Source organism: Ceratotherium simum, chromosome 2 (genome assembly GCF_057802395.1).
Source record: "Ceratotherium simum simum isolate JZ-2026a chromosome 2, ASM5780239v1, whole genome shotgun sequence".
Lineage (NCBI taxonomy): Eukaryota > Metazoa > Chordata > Mammalia > Perissodactyla > Rhinocerotidae > Ceratotherium > Ceratotherium simum.
The window spans coordinates 62,290,566-62,312,039 of record NC_141901.1 but is presented as its reverse complement, the minus strand read 5'-3'; the positions used below and the strand labels follow the sequence as shown (position 1 = coordinate 62,312,039).

The following is a 21,474-nucleotide window of genomic DNA, read 5'->3' as shown; positions in this document are numbered from 1 at the left end:
GCCTTATCTCCAAATATAGTCACATTCTGAGGTACTAGGTAGTAAGGCTTCAAGATATTTTTTTTTGGTGAAGGGACACAATTCAGGCAATAACATTTGTCTGTTTCACTACTGTTTCACACATGTTTTTCAACTGAAGACTTGTATCTTCCTTTGGCAGTGGAAGTGACACTTCAATAAAATTTTTTATTGTCATTTACTTAATTCGATTTACTTTCCTCCTTCTGGAACTCATTTTTGAGAGACGTTGGTACCTCTGGATCTATTCTTCATTTCTCTTAACTTCCCTCTCATACTTTCTGTCTCATTTGTATTTAGCTCTGTATTCTGAGAGAATTCCTTGGTGGATTTCCAGCCCAGTAGTTTAATCTTCAACCATGTTCATTCTGCTATTTAGACTAGTGTTTTCAGTTTAAACGATGAACTTTTAATTGACAACACTTCTAGGAAATTCTTTTTTTATAGATGAATTATCCCCTGAAATATTTATGAATGTATTAATTATACTTAGTCGAAATTCTTCTTTCTGCTTAATTAACTTAGTTTCATCTTTCAGAACCTCAGATGCTTTCAACTTTGCAAGAGTGTGCTTTCACATCTATTTTAGCGTAAGTTTTTCTCCTATCTTGCTTTTCTTTGGAACTGATCCTGTTTACTTTCTCTCTCTCAGGTATCCCTCACAATATCTGGACCACAATGGCACTTTTAATTTTGTCCTTATCTACTTTGGATTTACTTTCCATTATGTGTATGTATATGTGTATGTATGGGTGTAGAAAATACATACAGGTATATGAACTTATTTAAAATATTTTTATCTTGTTTAATGGAATCTTGGATGAATGGGGATGTTGCAGCATTTGCTAATCTTATCATCTTGGTTTAATTTCTATTATTTTGAAATATTTTTCTTGCCTTTTGTACTATTGTTATTTGTGTTTCATGATGAGTTATTTATTTATAGAAACTACCTCATTTTTTTTCTGAATAAATTCTGCCAATTTTTTTTTTTTCCTGAGGAAGATTAGCCCTGAGCTAACATCTATGCCAGTCTTCCTCTATTTTGTATGTGGGTCACCGCCACAGTAAGGCTAGCTAGTGGTCTATGTCCGTGCCCGAGATCCGAACCCGTGAACCTGGGCCGCCAAAGCAGAGTGTGCTGAAATTAACCAATATGCCACAGAGCTGGTCCCAAATCCTGCCAATTTTTATTCTGACAATATTCATATTTGTTTTTCTAAGTTTATTTTCATATGTAAGTATCATTTTTTTGGAGAAGATCAATATTTTGTTCTGTCAACGTGAATTTTCTATCCATAGGTATTTGGCACTACTAATAATATAATCACCACTCCATTCTCTAATGAAGGTTAGTTTCTTTGAAGAAAAGTATAGCAGGAATTTTGGGGTATGTTGGGTAAAATATAAACTAGTATTCTTAAAACAAGAATAAATTCATTTTAATTGCTTTTAATATTTATAAACAGCAAAACAATTTAAAATATTGCAATAATATTTGTAAAATATGGATTTAGTAATTTTATTAAATTATTTTTGCAGACTATGCAGATTCTTTTAAGTAGAAACCACAAGCATGGAATAGAGAATTAAATATTGCACAGGAAGAACATAGGAGATGTGGTCTACCTTTAGATATAGGAATAAAATCTTCTTTTGTACGTCAAATATGAACTCATTAGGAAAACGAAAGGAAATAAGAATACTTTGCCTGGGGTTGGGAATGGGTACCATAATGGAGAGATGCTTCAGAAACAGAAGTGAGTAGAGGGATTCCGCAAAGGAACTAGACGGAGGAGGATAAGGAAATCATGGCAGGCAGGAAAAAAACCATGCAGTCCCACAATACACAATATTGATTATCTAAAAATATGGAAAGAACAGTTTATATACCTGGATAGGGAAAAAAAATGGCTACCTAAATGAACTAAGCCATCAATTTTAAAGACAGAAAAACATTTAAAGTCTGAGACCCATAATAATGTTGTGGTAGAAATTATCATCTAGACAATGCTGACTAGAGTCACATAATTAAATATGATCAGAAAATAGTATTATAAGATCTTAAAAATATTGACAAGTTTTTGCCTTCCAAACTTTGCTTAAATGCATAGAAATCTCTATTATGAATGATGTATAAAAATCATATTTTGAACTATAACTAATAAGACTAACAAATTTCCTTTAAATAGAATTCCTACCAAAATAACCCGATGAACAAAAACTATTGGACACCACTGGGTATTGGATGCAAATCAACATGGTAGAATTGAACTTGGGAAATCAGAAATAGGTAGGAAATATGGAAAGAAAAAATATTTGGTTTTGGCAGGATGACAAGTCCAGTTCAAAAACTAATGCATCCTTTGTCCTGAATCACGTTTTATATTTAGACAGTCGGAAGAATTGGTAATTGGTACATATAAATTAAACCGAGTTACTGTTTATGTAGTAAGTAAATCAGTTTACCTATATCTGTGATAAACTTATATGCTCTTGGGATTTTTTTTCTTTTACACATTAATGATGGGTAACTTTAAACAGGGCATGTATTTAGAGTTGATCTGACAACCAGGTTAATTGAAATGTTAAAAGTCCTCTGTTTTCAACGGGAAAAAGAAATCTTTCAAGAGGAGCTGTGTCCTTCTTAAAAGAGAGATCACAAAACAAGTGAGACATATGATGGTGGCCATTAGAGAGAAGGATGGATGTCAATTTGTGAAGTGCTGCTTCAGCTGTCTCAGGAGAGTAGCTGCCAAGCGCACTCAAAAAGGAAATACAAAATCAGACATCTGTATGTGTGCAGCATCCACCATGTTTGCTCTGAGGAGAGAGAACCATATGAAGCAAGACAGCAAAGGTGAAATCCAGCAAGATAGCCTACTTTATTGCCATGGCAACCCAACCCTGATGAAAAGTAAAAAAACAATAAAATATCTCTGAAAAAAAAAAAAATCTGTGCTATGAATACCTACTGGGGTGAGAAAAGATGCACTCATGGAAAGAATTTGGCATTTTTACCATTTAGTGACTCCTTGTAACAAAGACATGGGTGCTGCTTTTGGGAAATGCTGATTTAAAACGCATTGTATTTACTAAATTATTTAATTTGTTCTGTTGCTAAATTCAGGTTTATATGTAAAAGCTGCAGTTTTGGATTAAAATCTTTAGTGCCATTGCAGAAGTTAAAGCATTAATATTGTCACTCTGCTTGATGCCTTTTGATAAACTTTTGCCATCATATTTCACATAAATTGTGTGTTCAGTAAGAAAGAGAAGTTCCAGGACATTTTGATATTTAGTTAAAATTAAAGCCGTATTTTATATTCCTAGATTGGATTCTCAAATTTCACCCATTATGTTTCAAAAACTCTTTCTTCAACTTGCTGATTCTTGGTATGCAGTTTAGTATGAAGAGAAAACATTCATTTTTTTTCTATTTGAATTTATTTAACTTTCACAGCTCTCTAAATTTTCCCAGACTTTAGGCAATTTTGAATTATTCCTATGATTGTTTTTATTCAAATAAGACTTCTTGGTTTGTGGAAAAAGTCTGGGAAAGCTTGTTTCACTTTTTTTAAGTCAGCTTCATTGAGGTAATTTACATACAATAAGATCTACCTTTTTAAAGTGTAAGTTGAGTTTTGACAAATGTATCCGTCATCACTACCTCCACAATCAACTTTTTTGCAACATTATTTTAGTGTTTGACACTACCACTTCAAGTTTGTACTGATTTGCTTTAGGTAAAAATAGAAATTTTTGCCATATTCCTCTCCTTTATGCTATTTTATCATACACATTACATCCATATGTTATAAACTTAACAGTAGGGTGTGAAAATTTTTGACTTAAGCAATAAATGTCTTTAAAGAAATTAAGAGAAGAGTAATACACACGTAAATCTTTTATTTATCTTATATTTATTCACCTTATAATATTTCTGGTGTTCTTCATTCCTTCCTCTGGATTTGAATTATGATTTGATAGCATTTTCTTTTGATCTGATGGACTTTAGTATTTCTTGCAGTACACTTATGTTAGCATTCAATTCCTTCAATTTTTATTTGTTGGAAATACCTTTAATTCACATCCATTTATAAAGGATAATTTCACTATATATTGAATTCTTAATTGATAGAGTTTTTTTCCCCCCTCAGGATTCTGAATATGTTAGTTCAATGTCTTTTTGCCTCCACTGTTTCTGAGAGAAGTCAGCCATTAATTGTATCACTGTGATGTGTGTGATACATACTATCAAGAATTCTCTATTTTTGGCTTTCAGCTGTTTGATGTATTTTGGTGTGCTTCTCTTTGTATTTATACTAATTAGGGGTTCATTGAGATTGTTGGACGTGTAAATTAATATTTCTTACCAAATTTTGAGAGTTTCGAGCCACTATTACTTCAAATATTTTTCTGCCCCTTTATGTTTCTCTTTTACTCCTGGACCTCAATTACACATGTTAGAACACTTGCTATTGTCCCACAAACCTCCATATACCTGTTCATCTACTTTTTCAATCTTTTTTTCTCTTCATTCTTCAGATTTAAAAATTTTTATGGCTTCATCTTCAGGTACCTGATTCTTTCTTCTGACATTTCTAATCTGCTGTTGAACAGAGAAATTTGAACTTCAGGTATTATACTTTTCAGTTCTAAAATTTCCATTAGTTTTTCTTTTACAGTTTCCAGGTCTCCACTGAGGTTCCTTATTGGTTTGATTATTTTGATTACTCTCAGCATATTTTTCTTTAACTATTTGAAATAAATAATTTAATAATTATTTAATTATTCGACTATGTATTCCTTTAATTCTTTGAAAATATATATAATGTTTGCTTCAAAGTCTCTAAATCTAACATCGGAACCCACTTGAAGTCAATTTCTATTGGCTATTTTTAAACTCTGATTATTGCTCACCATTTCTTATTTCTTTGTCTAGTTCATGAAGAGCAGTTTGGTTGATAAGTATGCATGGTAGATAACACATTGTAGCCATTCTGGACTCTCTTTTGCTCTCCTGAAGACTGGTTTTTTTGTTTCTTTTAGTAGTCAATTATCTTACCTGTACTCACATTGTGAAAAATGTCTTCACTGTGCTATGTAGCTACTCGTGTCTCTGCTCAGTTTTTTGGGTGATTTTTTCTTTTTTAAGCTTGACTCCCTTGTGGTCTCCCTGTGTCTGCATAGTTTAGAGATTAGTCAATGATTCCAACAGACCTTATGCTCAGACACCTCAAGCCAGTAAGTGTTTCACCTCCACTACCCCAGGTCTGGGTGAATTGAGGCCTATATGCAAAGGTGTAGCAAGTTCACAGTCTCCCCAGGCTTTTGATTTTCACTGAGCTCTCTGAGCTCTCTTGCATATTTTCAGTTTAGCTGCCAGCCAAGGATATTTGAAGAGTTTATTATCTCAGTTCTTCTCTGGCTCTCTAGCTTCCAAAAGAAATTCCCACTGAATTTCTTTTTATTGTTGTTTTTTTGTTTTTCTTTTTGTTTATTGCAGTAACATTGGTTTATAACATTGTATAAATTTTAGGTGTACATCACTATACTTCTATTTCTGCATAGATTACATCATGTTCACCACCAAAAGACTAATTACAACCCATCACCACACACATGTGCTGAATTATCCCTTTCCCCCTCTTCCCTCCCCCCTTCCCCTCTGGTAACCACCAATCCAATCTCTGTCTCTATGTGTTTGCTTATTGTTGTAATTATCTACTACTTAATGAAGGAAATCATGCGGTATTTGACCTTCTCCCTCTGACTTATTTCACTTTGCATAATACCCTCAATGTCCATCCATGTTGTCACAAATGGCTGGATTTCATCGTTTCTTATGGCTGAGTAGTATTCCATTGTGTATATATACCACAGCTTCTTTATCCATTCATCCCTTGATGGGCACTTAGGTTGCTTCCAAGTTTTGGCTGTTGTGAATAACGCTGCAATGAACACAGGGGTGTATGTATCTTTACACATTGGTGTTTTCAAATTCTTTGGATAAATCCCCGCAGTGGAATAGCTGGATCATATGGTAGTTCTATCCTTGATTTTTTGAGGAATCTCCATACAGTTTTCCATAGTGGCTGCACCAGTTTGCACTCCCACCAGCAGTGTATGAGAGTTCCCTTCTCTCCACATCCTCTCCAACACATGTTGTTTCCTGTCTTGTTGATTATAGCCATTCTGACAGGCATGAGGTGATATCTCATTGTAGTTTTGATTTGCATTTCCCTGATAGTTAAGGATTTTGAACATCTTTTCATGTGTCTGTTGGCCATCTGTATATCTTCTTTGGAGAAACTTCTGTTCAGGTCTTTTGCCCATTTTTTAATTGGGTTGTTAGTTTGTTTGTTGTTGAGATGCATGAGTTCTTTATATATTTTGGAGATTAAGCCCTTATCAGATGTATGGTTTGCAAATATCTTCTCCCAATTGCTAGGTTGTCTTTTCATTTTGTTGATGGTTTCCTTTGCTGTGCAGAAGCTTTTTAGTTTGATGTAGTCCCATTTGTTTATTTTTTCTATTGTTTCTCTTGCCCGGTCAGACATGGTACTTGAAAATATGTTGCTAAGACTGATGTTGAAGAGCGTACTGTCTATGTTTTCTTCTAGAAGTTTCATAGTTTCAGGTCTTACATTCAAGTCTTTAATCCATTTGGAGTTAATTTTTGTGTATGGTGTAAGGTAAGGGTCTACTTTCATTTTTTTGCATGTGGTTGTCCAGTTTTCCCAACATCATTTGTTGAAGAGACTTTCTTTTCTCCATTGTATGTTCTTGGCTCCTTTGTCAAAGATTAGCTGTCCATAGAAGAGTGGGTTTATTTCTGGGCTTTCAATTCTATTCCATTGATCTGTGTGTCTGTTTTTGTGCCAGTACCATGATGTTTTGGTTACTATAGCTTTGTAGTATATTTTGAAACCAGGGAATGTGATACCTCCAGCTTTGTTCTTTTTTCTCAGGATTCCTTTTGCTATTCGGGGTCTTTTGTTGTTCCATATAAATTTTAGGATTCTTTGTTCTATTTCTGTGAAAAATGTTGTTGGAACTTTGATAGGGATTGCATTGAATCTATAGATGGCTTTAGGAAGTATGGACATCTTAACTATGTTAATTCTTCCAATCCAAGAGCATGGAATATCTTTCCATTTCTTTCTCTCTTCAATTTCTATCAGCAATATTTTATAGTTTTCGGTGTATAGATCTTTCACCTCTTTGGTTAAGTTTATTCTTTTTGTTGCAATTGTAAATGGGAGTGTATTCTTAATTTCTCTTTCTGCTACTTCGTTGTTAGTGTATAGAAATGCAACTGATTTTTGTATGTTGATTTTGTATCCTGCAACTTTAGCGTGTTCGTTTATTACTTCTAAAAGTTTTCTGGTGGATTCTTTAGGGTTTTCTATATATAAAATCATGTCATCTTCCAATAGTGACAGTTTCACTTCTTCCTTTCCAATTTGGATCCCTTTTATTTCTTTCTCTCACCTGATTGCTCTGTCTAGGACTTCCAGTACTATGTTAAATAGGAGTGGTGACAGTGGGCATCCTTGTCTGGTTCCAGTTCTTAGAGGGATAGGTTTCAGTTTTTCACCATTGAGGATGATATTAGCTGTGTGTTTCTCATATATGGCCTTTATTATGTTGAGGTACTTTCCTTCTATACCCGTTTTATTCAGGGTTTTTATCATAAATGGATGCTGTATCTTGTCAAATGCTTTCTCCGCATCTATTGAGATGATCATGTGATTTTTATTCTTCATTTTATTAATGTGGTGTATCACGTTGATTGATTTGCGAATGTTGAACCATCCCTGCGTAGCTGGAATAAATCCCACTTGATCATGGTGTATAATCTTTTTAACGTATTGTTGTACGCGATTTGCTAGTATTTTTGTTGAGGATTTTTGCATCCATGTTCATCAGTGATATTGGCCTGCAATTTTCTTTTTTTGTGTTGTCCTTGTCTGGTTTTGGTATCAGGGTAATGTCAGCTTCGTAGAATGAGTGAGAGAGCTTCCCCCCCTCCTCAATTTTTTGGAAGAGTTTGAGAAGGATAGGTATTAAGTCTTCTTTGAATGTTTGGTAGAATTCACCAGGGAAGCCTTCTGGTCCTGGACTTTTATTTTTGTGGAGGTTTGTGATTACTGTTTCGATCTCCTTACTGGTGATTGGTCTATTCAAATTCTCTACTTCTTCTTGATCCAGTTTTGGAAGGTTGTATGATTCTAAGAATTTATCCATTTCTTCCAGATTGTCGAATTTGTTGGCATATAGCTTTTCATAGTACTCTCTTATAATCTTTTGTATTTCTGAGGTGTCTGTTGTAATTTCTCCTCTTTCATTTCTGGTTTTACTTATTTGTGCCTTCTCTCTTTTTTTCTTGGTGAGTCTAGCTAAAGATTTGTCAATTTTGTTTATTTCTTCAAAGACCCAACTCTTAGTTTTATTAATTTTTTCTATTTTTTTTGGTCTCTATTTCATTTATTTCTGCTCTGATTTTTATTATTTCCCTTCTTCTACTGATTTTGGGCTTTGTTTGTTCTTCTTTTTCCAGTTCCTTTAGGTGCATTGTTAGATTGTTTATTTGAGATTTTTCTTGTTTGTTGAGATAGGCCTGTATTGCTATAAACTTCCCTCTTAGAACCACTTTTGCTGTATCCCATAAATTCTGGCATGTCGTATTTTCATTTTCATTTGTCTCCAGGTATTTTTTGATTTCTTCTTTGATTTCTTCATTGACCCAGTCGTTGTTCAGTAGCATTTTGTTTAATCTCCATGTATTTGTGGCTTTTCTGATTTTCTTCCTATAGTTGATTTCTAGTTTCATACCATTGTGGTCAGAAAAGATGCTTGGTATTATTTCAGTCTTCTTAAATGTAAGGAGAATTGTTTTGTGGCCTAATATGTGATCAGTCCTGGAGAATGTTCCATGTGCATTTGAAAAGAACGTGTATTCTTCAGTTTTTGGATGGAATGCTCTGTAGAGATCTACTAGGTCCATCTGTTCTAGTGTGTCATTTAAGGCCAATGTTTCCTTATTGATCTTCTGTTTGGATGATCTATCCGTTGGTGTAAGTGGAGTGTTAAAGTCCCCGACTATTATTGTGTTACTGTCTATTTCTCTTTTTATGTCTGTTAATAATTGCTTTATATACTTAGGTGCACCTACTTTGGGTGTGTAGATATTTACAAGTGTTATATCCTCTTGTTGGATTGTTCCCTTGATCATTATGCAATGCCCTTCTTTGTCTCTTTTTACAGTTTTTGTTTTAAAGTCTATTTTGTCTGATATGAGTACTGCTACCCCAGCTTTCTTTTCATTGCCATTTGCGTGGAGTATCTTTTTCATCCCTTCACTTTCAGTTTGTGAGTGTCTTTAGGTCTGAAGTGTGTCTCTTGTATGCAGCATATGTATGAGTCTTGTTTTTTTATCCAATCAGCCACCCTATGCCTTTTAATTGGAGCATTTAGTCCATTGATGTTTAAAGTAGCTATTGATAAGTATGTACTTACTGCCATTTTTTAACTTTTTATTCTCAGTGTTTTAGTATTCCTTCTCTGTTCCTTTCTTCATCTATACAGAATTTTTGGTCTCTTTAGTTTGACCTCTGTCTGAAAGCTCTACTCTTTAACTCTCCTCCTCCCTCCTTTTATATTTTTGATATCATATCTAACCTCTTTTTTGTGCATTTGTATCCATTACCCTCTTATCATGGAAATAGATAATTTTTCCTATTTGTGGTCTTCTCTTTTCCCCTTAAATCAGTCCCTTTAACATTTCTTGTAGCACTGGTTTCTTGGTGACAAACTCCTTTAATTTTTGCTTGTCTGGGAAATTTTTAATCTCTCTTTCCATTTTGAATGATAACCTTGCTGGGTAGAGTATTCTTGGCTGTAAACTTTTTCCTTTTAGCACTTTAAATATATCGTGCCACTCGCTTCTAGCCTGTAAGGTTTCTGCTGAGAAGTCAGCTGATAGCCTTATGGGGTTTCCTTTGTATGTAACCTGACTTTCTTTTGCGGCTTTTAGAATTCTCTCTTTATCTTTAATTCTGGACATTTTGATTATGATGTGTCTCGGTGTGGGCCTCTTTGGGTTTATCTTGTTTGGGGCTCTCTGTGCTTCCTGTACCTGGATGTCTGTTTCCTTCCTTAGGTTAGGGAAGTTTTCATCTATTATTTCTTGAAACAGAGTCTCTGCCCCTTTGTCTCGTGCTTCTCCTTCTGGGACACCTATAACATGGATGTTAGTGTGCTTGATGTTGTCCCAGAGGTCCCTTAGACTGTCCTCAGTCTTTTTAATTCTTTTCTCTTTTGCCTGTTCAGCTTGGGTAATTTCCTCTAGTCTTTTGTCCAGCTCACAGATCCATTCTTCTGTATCCTCTACTCTGCTTTTGAGTCCCTCTTGTGAATTTTTCATTTCCAGTATTGTATTCTTCATTTCTGATTTGTTCTTTTTTATATCTTCCATTTCTTTGTTGACATTCTCACTGAGTTCATCTATTCTTCTCTCCAGATCAGTGAGCATCCTTAACACTCTTTGTTTGAACTCTCTGTAGGGTAGGTTGTTCATTTCTGTTTCACTTAGTTCTTTTTCTGGGGTTTTGTCCTGTATTGTATACTTAAAATGTATTCCTTTGCTTCCTCATTTTGCCTCTTTCCCTGTGCTTGTGTCTACGTATTAGGTAAGTCCGCTATGTCTCTTGCATTTGGATAAGTGACCTTATGTGATTGATGCCTTAGGAGGCCTGCAGTGTGCTTCCCTCAGTTCTCAACATTCCAGGGGTGACACCTATGTGGGCTACGTGTGTCCTTCTGTTGTGGCTTGTTTGGTCTCCTTGTAGGTGCCCAGGGAGGCTGAGTTATGCTCCTGGCCAGCTGTTGTAATGCTCAGCTGCTTGTAGTTGCTGTGGGTCCTTCAGTCTCTTTATCAGGTGTGGAGAGCCCCAGCACAATTGGCTGTAAGTTCTACACCACATTTGTGTTGTAGTATTTCTTTTAAGTGAGTAGGCCCCCAGCGTCGCAGGTTGTTAGGCTCAGGGGCTTACAATTGTTATAAGCCTCCAGGCTTTAGGTCTCTTATCAGCTCTCTGAGGGTTGCACCTGTGTGAGGCTGGCCTCAGGCACAGGAGCACCCAATTGTTTCAGGCTTTGGAAGGTGGGGCAAACGCCCTATGTGGGTCTTTGAGAAGCACAAGACTTCTGCAGCTGACAAGCCCTGCCGCTCACAGGTCCACACAGACAGTCAACACAGTCTTGCCCTGTGTGTGCGCCCCAACCTCCCGAAGCAGACCCAGTCTCTCCACGGTGGGAGCCTCACACACTCCACCACAGCCCCACACTATCCACCCATTCCTTGTGCATGCCCTGCCCCACTGAAGTTGGCTCAGTTGCCAGGCTGCAGGGAATCAAGTCACCAATCTATGCAGGCCCACAAGTTGCCTGAGGGCTTGTTGTTGGGTGGGGCCAGTCTCTAGGGTGGGCTGCCTGCCCTGGCTGAGCTGGATTAAATCACTGCTCTAGTGGGTGGGGCAGACCCTGGGCTAGCTGGCCTCAAGGAGAACTCCAATGGTGTCTGTGTCAGCACGTCCTCACCAGGCCACAACAGTGGCTGCTGCCAATGTCCCAGTCCCTGGAGAGGTCTCACCTCTCACTGAGATGCACTCAGGGCCTATTAGGTGAGTGTCTTTTCACCAAAGAACTGTGCACTTTTCTTTCTGGTGATTTTAGGTTGCTTTCTTAAATGGGTGAGTTTGCGCGTGGGCCCTTTAAGAGCTGGTTTTAATTTCTTTGTGAACCAGCTTTTCTGGGTGTACTCCCCAATGTTTTAGTAGCAGGCAAAGTCAGATATTATGCCACTCTCCTCGATTGTGCTGGGTCCACAAAATGTCCACAGCGGGGGTGCTCCCCGGCTCAGGGCCCCGCTCCTCCAGGGAGGCTGCGTACCTGTGGGCTGCTCCCAGGTGGCCATGAAGCTGGCGGCTTGTGAAGGTGGCGTTTTCCCTCTCCAGAAGGGAGTCTCTGCCTCTTCCACTTCAATTAGGATTGTGTTTTGTTGCTGGAGTTCCTCTTATCCAGTTTTCAGTTCTGTCTCAGCGGTAATTTTTCCACGAGTAGTTGTAAATTGGCTGTGTCCACGGGAGGAGGTGAGTTCAGAGTCTGCCTATGCCGCCATCTTGACTTCATCCCCACTGAATTTCTACTTGCTCTTCTAGCCACTCTGATATGAATCTGTCCGCTGCAGCAGGTAAAACTATGGAATTTCACAAGCCACGCTGATAAGGTGGGAATCCCTCCAGGCCAGAATGTCACAAACTCATTTTTTATCTAATGCAGTAGAAATTTTTTTCTGAGTAAAAACTTCCCGAGTTGCTGTCTGCCGTTAGTCATTTTTCAGCATCCTTAAATTTGTTTTTAATAGTTTTGACCAGTTTTATACTTTTTTTCTGCTGAAGGGAATTGCTCAACCCCCTCCCTGGACCATTTCCAGAAACAAAGCCTTTCTTTATTTATAATACACTGGAAACACATTTGAGATAGCTAATGCATCAGGAAAAAAAAAAAAACTCCTAAAGTACAGTTACCACAGAAAAATTAGTTTAAGCCCCTGGGAAAATACTTAATATAAGCCAGCAGAACAGTTAAAACTTTTTTAAAGAAGACTTCATTTTTGAATTGAAGTATTCCATAATTTAGAACAATATTTATTAACGAAATATATTCACCTTTCATAGCCCATACAACACTCTCAATATTATGGAACATATTATTGTCACAATGCAATCGTTATAGCTTTAAAAACATGTTACCAAAAGATGGACATATGTGAAGGTTTCGTTTGTGTAATGTGGTAATGAGGGAAATAAAAGACATTCAACCCCCCAAAATACTGATGAGATACACAGGCATCAAATTACCTTCTCATATTACTGAAACATGTCTAGGTACAAAACTATTATTAGTTTTGAGGGAAATAAATTTCAAAATGCCCTTAAATGTTAGCCTCTGTTTCTTATAATGTTAGTATCTCCAGAGTAGTCATCATTGTGAATAAAAACGGAGCACAGTGACCATAGAATGTAAGCAATGACCACTTAGTGACTGGTTAGAGTAATGATGCAGACTTCAGCAGGAGACATGCAGTTCAATTATCTTTTATTTGAAATACATATGAATGAGTGATTTAAGTTTCATAATATTGAGGGTTAATAATAAAGACAATTCCAGAAATTGCTAAGGTCCATATTTTGTTCCCTGACTACTTAGTTCATTCCTTTTAAGCCCTAAACTAATGGAAAGCTTCAGACAATCTCCTTCCTTTTCTCTACCCTCTGAACTTGTCAACTTAATCTGTATTTCTCTGAGCTTCACTTGCTTGGATCCCAGAATTTTTCTTGCAGTTGTGGATACACTTAATTTTTATTTAGTTTGTATTATCTAAGTTTTGTTTTGTTTCTTACAAAAAGTATCTGCTAAAAGTCAAAGGAGCAGAGAAGATGCTTCAAATCTCCATGTTTCTTGTTTCCACTCGGATGAAATCTCTATAGGAAGTGAGATTGCTAAAGGAAGAATGCTAATTAAGAAACTAAAAGAAATAGTATTTTCTGATGAGAATTTAAAGAATTGTGAGCTTGATTGACAGCTGACTAAATCTCTATAATCTACCCCATCATCTTTGAATTTATTAGCCTCTCATACGGCCCTTTGTTTCTTTTACCTGTATTGGTCTAATGTGTCCACCACTGGCTTCTACTCCTTTTCCATCTATTATTAGCTAATCTTCCAGGAATGACGTTCATCACAACTGCTGTGTCTCCTCCATCTCTGTTTCTCAAATATTCAACTGAAGATCTAACTCTGCCTTTCCGTGACTTTCTATGTTATTTCTCCCTTTCGTCTTTGGTGCTCATACACAAATACAGTTTTCTCTAGCATGTCAAATAATTGCTTTCATGATGTCTCCTATATCTGAATCACTTTCTACATCTGTCTGCCAGCATTCTGTCTTTAATAAAAGTCAGACTCCAGACTCATTTCCTCTAAGAATATTTCTCCAACTGAGAAAGAGATTTGTCTCAGTTTTGTGATACCCTTTCTGAACTGTCATGCAGTTTATAAAAATTGTTCACATTCAGGATCTTATTTAATCCCCTTAGCAACTTTGTGTAGAGGAGATACCGTTAGCTCCATTTTATACATGAAGAATTGAAGTAATAATGGAATTTTTAAAGCCACATTATTAGTAATCAACAAAAAAGTTTCTCAAATACAAGTCCCCTGTCTTTCATGATCAACAACTTTCCATTACACCCCTTTGTCTATACTGTAAGGCACATTGGAAAATGATTTAGTGTAATACACCTGAGACAGTCACTTAATTTAAATACAAGTCAGTTTCTTTTTGTAAGATAGACTCCACATAATACAACTCATTGAATTATGTGAAGGATTCTTATGTTAATGATAATAATATTACCTACATTACATTGAGCAACTGTTTTGTGTAAATATGTGGGCATTTTACTTGGATTAGCTCATTAATCCTCACAACAACATAGGAACTGCCCATGTTCTCATCTGAGGTCCACTCCTTGACTTGTATGCTGGGTCCCATTTCTTTGTGCATACTCCGAGATACTGTATTCTGACTAGTGCCCCCATTTTCTTTCCACCTATTTTCTCCTCAGCCCACACCAATTTGGCTTTGCTTTTTACCTTCACCAAAACAACTCTTATTGAAATTACACAACTTTAGCTCTTATCAAATTTATCAGTGAATACCATGTTGCTAAATTCAGTGGTCAATTTCCTGTCCTTTCTTTAGTCTATCAGCAGCATTTGATACAGTTAATTACCCACTTTTCCAAATATTTTCTCCATCCGGCTTTCAGAATACTAGACTTTTGCCCTCTGCCTACCTCTTTGGCTACTGCTTTTCTGAATTATTCCGAGTTTTCTGTAGCTAAACTTTGAAGACTCTCTGGAAAGAGTTGGAAAGAAACCATTATAGAGTTGTAAGCAGAAAAGTGATATTATAAGACTTCATTGTAATAAGAGCACTCTGGCAGTGGGCGGAGAACAAACTGTAGCTGTGGCAAGGTTAGGGGCAGAGGCGCTATTTGGAAGTATTGCTCTAATCCAGATATCTTTTCTCTAACTCTACTCATAGTCTAGGCAATTTTCCTCAAACCTATGGATTAAATACCAAACATATCTGCTGATTACTTCCAAATTTATTTCTCCAGCAAGGAGCATTCCCTTGTACTGTAGACATATTTATCTAACATCTTACTTGACTTCTCCACGTTGATATCTAAAAATCATCTCAAATGTAACATGTTCAAATCCAGACTCCCTAATTTCCAAACAGGTTTATACCCTCTTCTACCTATCTTATTCCATCCCCTCTATCTTTCAGTTGCTTAGGCCACATATTTCCTACTGCTGCTGTATCAAATTAATACAGATTTCCTGCTTAAAACAGCATACATTTATTCTCTTATAGTTCTGGTGATCAAAAGTCTGAAATGAGTCTTACTGGACTAAACTCAAAGTGTTGGCGGACTGTGTTTTTCTGGAGGCTCTAGGGGATAATTCATTCTCTTGATCTTTCTAGCTTCTGAAGGTTCTCTTCATTCATTGGCTCAAATTACACAGCATTTTCTCCTTTTGCTTCTGTCATCACATGGCCTTCCTCTCTCTGACTCCTCCTGAGCCCCTCTTAAAAGGATCTGATTACATTTGGCCTGCCCTACTAATCTAGGATAAACTCTTCATCTCAAAATCAATAAATTAATCGCATCTCCAAAGTCCCTTTTACCATATAAAGTATCATTCATAGGTTCCAGGGATCAGGACATATTGGGGAGATCATTAATTCAGCCTACAACAGACCTGAAGCCTTGGAGTCATTCTCGACTCTTCTCTTTCACAATCCACATCCAATTCATCAGCAAACTCTGCTAATTCTGCTTTTAAAATATATGCATAATCTGCCTATTTCTTACACCTTTTCTGGTCCAAACTTGTAGAAATCACTATCATCCGGATTAGAACAATACCTCCAAATAGTGCCCCTGCCCCTAGCCTTGCCACAGCTAGTTTGTTCTCCGCCCACCGCCAGAGTGTTCCTGTTACAACTGAAGTCTTATCACATCACTTTTCTGCTTACAACTCTATAATGCTTTCCAGTTCCACTCAGAATTACATCCAACATTCTTATCATGGTTTACATGTCTCTGAATCATCAGTTTTCAGCTTACCTGTCTGCCCTTCATTTCTATCACTTGCCTCACACAGCTGCCTCTCTGCCGGATCAACAATAGTGTCTTTGCACTTATATCTTTGCGCTTAGAAAATTTTCCTTAGATGGTTCCACAAGGGTGTATCTCGCATTACCTTTAGGTTTCTCTCATCCTATCAGACAGGCTCCCCTGATAACATTCCCTTAAATAGCAGAACGCCTCAAATACTTTGTCTTATCCTGTATTACTTTTCCTTTTAGCACTATTACCACCTGATACATTACAAATTTCTTTGTTTAATAATATCCTGGTGGTATCTTTCTAAAGTCCATGACAACATGTTTGTATTCCCGTGGCCAGAATGGTGCTTGGCATACTGGAAGCAATTAGTAAATATGTGTTGAATGATTAAACACATGAATGAATGAATGGATGAATGAATGCATGCATGAACAACAAACAGCCAGTTGGAGGTGGAGATCATTTTCCTTGCCTTACAGGCCAGGACACTGAAGGCAAATTAAGTTACTTGCACTGAATTATGAGAAGACACATAGCAGAGCTTGGATTTGAATTTACATTTGTCTGACTCAAAACCCCTGCTCAGGCTATATATTATAACACAATGCCCAGTAAGTGATGCAATCACTTTATATATAAAAGCATTTTGTATACTCTAAAAGAGTATACAGATTTTAGGTTTTGGTACTGTTTACTGCATAGGAGTGATACATAGTTAATCTTTACCAGTGATGAACAAGTTTGTACTGACTTTTTAAATTCGTCATAAAATGTTTTAATTTAACTAACACCTGCTGTAAGAGGCCACCAGCACATTAAGTGAAGTTTTGTAATTAAGACATATGTATACGTTAGACTTATTTACTCCAGATTTCAAGACTGCCTGTCATGTTCTTTTCCAGATATGCCCATGGCTCCTTCCTCTAACTTCAGTGTCTGCTCTTGTCCGTCTCTATTCTATGTAAAATAGCGTTCATACATTCTCTCCCTCTATCCCTTAACTTACTTTATTTTTCTTCATAGATTTCTTTCCACTAATTGACATTATTTTATTACATATTTAATTGTTAATTTGTTTAATGCTTAACTCTATCACGAGACTATAAATCCAGTAAGGAAGGGATTAAAGAAAAATGAATTGTTAAATACTGTTTTTACATTACATTTTTTCTTTCTATTAATGGGCTAAGAACATTGAATAAAAATTATTAAAAATGATTCTAGTAGAAGCCAATATAAGAAAATTTATTTAATAGTTTATTGGCCATAAATTAGCAGACATTCTGTACTTTGTTAGCGATGTATTAATTCATTCCACACAGTTTTACTTAGATCCTAACATATGCTGGGAACTAAAATAAGTGCTGGGGGAAAAGGAAAAAATAAGCACTTTTGACTAATATTCATTATGACAATACATTGTCAAAAATCCTTTGTAACTTAGCTTCTGACATATGTGGTGTTTATGTCAGTCGTCTTGATCCTCTCTTTCTTGTTCCACCTTGAGGAAACAGAAATTCAGATATGGAGATCAACAGTAAAATAGCTCCCATCTCGAGGTTTTGATTTATAGGTTTGAGACAAGGTCTTGGGTCAGTGTTTCTAAAACATTCTCCACGTGGCTCTGTAGTCCAGAACTGTTCTAGGCAACAATGTTGGAGGATGAAGCTTCCTGATGCTGAATGCAAACAGTCAACATTCTCTTATTACTATGACAGTCCATTATTTTTATTTCCACAAGTCTGGAGTGGTAAGTGTAAATCAGAGGTGGTTCCTAAGCCTTACAAAAGGGTGTAGAGGAGTCCTGCATGTGGGGCCAACTGATTAAGCCAGTATAATTTTTAGGCCATGAGGGAGCAGGTATTATTGAGTTTACACAACTTTCCAGTTCCCTTAATCAGAATTGGTAACCATTTAAAAATTTTTTGGAGGGCGTTCTTTCAAGAACAAAGATACATACTTGTTTGGAGTGTTCTTTTTTCATAAATTCTTTGGAAACCTAGCATGGCAGGACTGGGTACCTGAATAAAAGGAATATTCTGGACACTTTCACCTCTAACATCAGTCTTGCCTAGAAAGCCCAAAGGTGACTACATACTCAAGGAATTTGGACTCAAGGTACAGATTCGTACGAAACGGAGAAACTAAATTGAGAAAGGATCCCACTTTGAGTGGTATTGGCTCTGTATAGATTGTAAGTGCCAACTTAGAATGGATGAGGAATAGGCCAGAAATTCTCATGTCCAAATAGGCAGGGCATGGCTTTCCAGTGCAGGCTTTGAACTCTTTGGTAGATTGTGTTAGGATCCCACTTTTTTTTTTTAATTGATGTTTTAATAGTTTATAGTATTGTGAAATTTTTTGGTTGTACATTTTTGTTTGTCCATCAACATATACATGTCTCCCTTCATCCCTTGTGCCCACCCCCACCCCATTGGCCCTGGTAACCACAATACAGTTTTCTCTGTCCATGTGTTGGTTTATATTCCACATATGATTGAGATCATACGGTGTTTGTCTTTCTCTTTTTGGCTTATTTCACTTAACATAATACCCTCCAGGCCCATCCATGTTGTTGCAAACGGGACAATTTTGTTTTTTTTTTATGACTCAGTAGTATTCCATTATATATATATATATATATATACCACATCTTCTTGATCCAATCATCAGTCAAGGGACACTTGAGTTGTTTCCACTTCTTGGCTATAGTGAATAATGCTGCAATGAACATAAGAGTGCATAAGCCTCTTTGGATTGTTGACTTTAGGTTCGTTGGATAGATTCCCAGTAGTGGGATAGCTGGATCATAGGGTATTTCTATTGTTAATTCTTTGGAGAATCTCCATACCATTTTCCATAGAGGCTGCACCAGTTTGCATTCCCACCAGCTGTGTATGAGGGTTCCTGTTTCTCTACGACCTCTCCAACATTTGTTGTTTTTTGTCTTGGTGATTATAGCCATTCTAAGGGGCGTGAGGTGATATCTTAGTGTTGTTTTAATTTGCATTTCCCTGATGATTAATGATGTTGAACATCTTTTCATGTGCCTATTGGCCTTCTGTATATCTTCTTTGGAGAAGTGTCTGTTCATTTCCTCTGCCCATTTTTTGATTGGGTTGTTTGTTTTTTTGTTGTTCAGTTGTGTGAGTTCTTTATATATTATGGAGATTAAGCCCTTGTCAGATATATGTTTTGCAAATATTTTCTCCCAGTTGGTGGGTTGTCTGTTCATTTTGATTCTGGTTTCATTTGTTTTGTAGAAGCTCTTTAATCTGATAAAGTCCCACTTGCTTATTTTTTCTTTAGTTTCCCTAATCTGAGTAGGCATGTCATCTGAAACGATTCCTTTATGACCAATGTCATATAGTGTGCTGCCTATATTTTCTTCTATGAGTTTTATAGTTTCAGGTCTCACCTTCAGGTCTTTGATCCATTTTGAGTTAATTTTTGTGAATGGCAATAGCAGATGGTCCACTTTCATACTTTTGCATGTGGCTGTTTTCCCAACACTATTTATTGAACTGACCTTCCTTTCTCCATTGTATGTTCTTAGCTCCTTTGTTGAAACTTAGCTGTCCGTATATGTGTGGTTATATTTCTGGGCTTTCAATTTTGTTCCATTGATCTGTGTGTCTGTTTTTGTACCAGTAGTATGCTGTTTTGATTACTATTGCTTTGTAGTATGTTTTGAAATCACAGATTGTGATGAATCCAGCTTTGTTCTTTTTTCTTAGGATTGCTTTAGCTATTCGGGGTCTTTTGTTGCCCCATATGAATTTTAGTACTCTTTTTTCTATTTCTGTGAAGAATGTCCTTGGGATTCTGATTGGGATTGCATTGAATCTGTAGATTGCTTTAAGTAATATAGACATTTTAACTATGTTTGTTCTTCCAATCCATGTGCATGAGATCTCTTTCCATTTCTTTATGTCATTATTGATTTCTTTCAATAATGTCTCATAGTTTTCATTGTATAGGTCTTTCACCTCCTTGGTAAGATTTATTCCTAGATATTTTATTCTTTTTGATGCAATTGTAAATGGTATTATCTTGTTGAGCTCTCTTTCTGTTAGTTCGTTATTAGCATACAGAAGTGCAACTGATTTTTGCAGATTGATTTTGTACCCTGCGACTTTGCTGTAGTTGTTGATTATTTCTAATAGTTTTCCAATGGATTCTTTAGGGTTTTCTATATATAAAATCATGTTGTCTGCAAATAGTGAGAGTTTCACTTCTTCGTTGCCTATTTGGATTCCTTTCTTTCATTTTTCTTGCCTAATTGCTCTGGCCAAAACCTCCAGTACTATGTTGAGTAAGAGTGGTGAGAGTGGGTAGCCTTGTCTCATTCCTGTTCTTAGAGGAATGGCTGTCAGCCTTTCCCCATTGAGTATGATGTTGGCTGTGGGTTTGTCATAGATAGCCTTTATTACGTTGAGGTACTTTCTTTCTATACCCATTTTGTTAAGAGTTTTTATCATAAATGGGTGTTGTATCTTGTCAAATGCCTTCTCTGCATCTATTGAGATTACCGTGTGGTTTTTATTCTTTGTTTTGTTGATGTGATGTATCACATTGATTGATTTGCGGATGTTGAACCATCCCTGCATCCCTGGTATAAATCCCACTTGATCATGTTGTATGATCTTTATAATGTATTGCCGTATTCGGTTTGCCAATATTTTGTTGAGGATTTTTGCATCTTTTTTCATCAGCGATATTGGCCTGTAATTTTCCTTTTTTGTATTGTCTTTGTCTTGCTTTGGTATCAGGGTGATGTTGGCTTCATAGAATGAGTTACGAAGTATTCCATCTTCCTCCATTTTTTGGAATAGTTTGAGAAGCATGGGTATTAAATCTTTTTGAAAGCTTGGTAAAATTCACTGGAGAAGCCATCTAGTCCTTGACTTTTATTTTTTGGGAGGTTTTTGATTACTATTTTAATCTCTTTACTTGTGATTGGTCTATTCAGATTCTCCATTTCTTCTTGGTTCAGTTTTGGGATGTTGTATGAGTCTAAGAATTTATCCATGTCTTCTAGATTGTCCAATTTGTTGGCATATAATTTCTCACAGTATTCTCTTATAATCCTGTGTACTTCCATGGTATCCGTTGTAATTTCTCCTCTTTCATTTCTAATTTTATTTATTTGAGCCTTTTCTCTTTTATTCTTAGTAAG

At 36.4% G+C, this 21,474-nt stretch overlaps 1 long non-coding RNA gene across 3 annotated transcripts in view; it reads left to right on the top strand.

Moving 5' to 3' along the window:
* LOC147918033 (uncharacterized) overlaps positions 1-21,474 on the top strand; it is a 1,004,068-nt gene that overhangs the window by 889,204 nt on the left and 93,390 nt on the right. The window contains exon 1 of one of the 3 annotated variants that reach the window (XR_015555811.1): positions 11,648-11,708. The exons of 1 other annotated variant lie outside the window; for it this stretch is intronic. This is a non-coding gene — a long non-coding RNA (uncharacterized LOC147918033). Of the gene's footprint in view, positions 1-11,647; positions 11,709-21,474 lie in introns of those variants that run through there. One more of the 3 variants, XR_015555810.1, reaches the window with a different exon arrangement.